This window comes from Diadema setosum, chromosome 12 (assembly GCF_964275005.1).
Source record: "Diadema setosum chromosome 12, eeDiaSeto1, whole genome shotgun sequence".
Classification (NCBI taxonomy): Eukaryota; Metazoa; Echinodermata; class Echinoidea; order Diadematoida; family Diadematidae; genus Diadema; species Diadema setosum.
This window is the reverse complement of record NC_092696.1, coordinates 14,608,129-14,610,527: the sequence shown is the minus strand read 5'-3', so window position 1 is coordinate 14,610,527 and position 2,399 is coordinate 14,608,129.

The following is a 2,399-nucleotide window of genomic DNA, read 5'->3' as shown; positions in this document are numbered from 1 at the left end:
CCAAACTTTCGCTGATGTGTTCTACTAATATTGCTGTATTCACTCAACCCAAATGCAATGATAGTGAACTTGTCCTTTAAAGAGATTGTTGTTGTTCTTTTGGATTGTGGAGCTCTCTGCCGGGTGGGCAATTTGCTCCAAAAAATATAATTATTCAGATATGCCTTAAATTAATTATAAAAACCTAAAATAATTTAAATTATTTACAAAAAACCTAATTACATTTATTTTTATATTTACAATGATATATATACATCGGAAGGAAAGGGGACAGGGTTCCGGAAATGATGTCATCTGCCTACTCCTGCATCGAGAGAAATGCAGGGTTACGCCGTTCCCGTCGGCAAAGCAGGTATAGGACCCGCCCGCCGACGCCGGTGATGTCTTGGCCTTTCCCGGGGTCAGGCGCCTCTAGTTGTCTTATCGGCCTAGGTGTTAATTATTATTAGCCTAGTAGGCAGAGACATCGTGGAAGAGAAGTGTTGATAGAAGAATAGCGGAAAGGGTGAAGACAGAACGAGAAGACAGACAGCTAGGGGGGTGGAGGGTGCTGAGCTCCTCTCTCTGACATAGGGTCAGCCCGTTACCAAGATTACATGCATGGGATGTAAAAATGGATAACAATTAAAAGAAGCGTTACCGTTTAAAGAGTGCTTTAAAGAGAGCTGACCAACCAATCTTCTGGTGCTCTGTATTTCACCCCTTTGATCCTTGACAAGGATGGCAGAAGACAGCCTTCGGTATCATGGAGCCAGTGTTGTCAAGTGTCCCTTTCTTTCCCACTTCCCTCATTGACTTGCTTCAGAAAATTACTGAGGACATGAAGGAGGGGAAGAAGAGGAGGAGCCAGACATTGATTACGATGATGGTTTTGTCAATGACTAGAAATTACGGAAGTGTGAAATGAAAAGCTCACATATCGCTTTACCGCTTTTGTGGTTTGTACAGTAAGACAAAATGAGAATTCAAAATACTTTTGACAAAGTGAAGTCATACTGTGTTACTTTATTTTCTCAATATAGAGGTATACGTTAATTCCATACGTCAGGGAAAACACATACACACGTCACAGATGTAACAAACCACTTTGTCTTTTGATAATAGCTTAAATATTGTGTCTTGTATCAGACAACTTTTTAAACAGAATTTGCAAACAGAATATAAGCACAAAAGCGATTCATATGCAAATATCCCTAGATAAAAGTAGCAGCAATCCACATTGATATAACAGTTCCTATTCACAGGGTGGATTTCCGGCTGTCAAGTGAAATTTATCTTTCTGTTTTCGAACAATGGTTTAAACAAATAAATTTGAATGAGCTGCTTTTAACTTAATCTTAAATAAATTTTCATGAAAACATTTTTGAACCTAAAATTTTGAAATAGACTGAAAATTTTGGTACAGTGATTGTTTCCATGAAAATACCCCAATTCAAACGCTTTTGAATACATGAAACAAAATTGAACGACCACAAAGAGTGTTGAATTTTATTTCAAGTTTTATGTTTGTCCAGTAGTCACTTTCACATGTCGTGATCAACATCATTATCATGGGTGACCTCTTTTGACCATTTATCTTAGGGGTACATGTATTTGCATATGAATCGCCGTAGTGATTACATTCTTCATTCGATTTCAACAAGTGAGGAGCCAAAATGCTTGGAATTGAATTTCTCTTCAGATTCTATTGACTGCTTTTGATACAACACAAAATAGGCCTTTTTTGGCTATTTGTCACATAAGCAACCTTTTTGTTTTGTTTACTCTGCTACTTTGACACGTAAGCATTCAAATTGAAACAAATCAAATACAGTTAAATCAACGTCTTTAATAATCGAGTTTTGGTTTTGTTACAAAGTTGAAGATTTGATATGAAAAATATCAAATACAAAAAACAAAGTATGAATAAACGCGTAACTTTTGGCTATACTACTCTGGGTTCCGGTTTCGTGTCTCTCCCCCCCCCCCCCTTTAGTAGTTGGTAATGCGCCAGCGTTGTGCCCGGTACACCGCAGGTCGTCAGCGGGTGTGGCTCAGCAGGTATGGCTTTGCAGGTGTGGCTCTGCAGGTGTGGCTCAGCTAGCGACGCTAGTCCCTCGTACCGGTAGTCGCCCTAGCATGACAGTTCTGCTCACTGATGTTGATTTAAGCCCCATACCAATGTGTTTTATGTGATAAACAAAATGTTTCTCTGCCTGATATTCCCTAACGTCAGTACTTATGCACGAACTACTGAAATCAATTAACATATGGCTCAGACAGAAGTATGCATTAAAAATTCTCCTCACAAAACAAACTGTCTGTACTTACTAAATTAAGACTCCACTAGCACCTAATCATATTCCTGAGTATCATTAACCTAACCTCCCAACCTAATTTCCAGAGTAAATGACACTGAT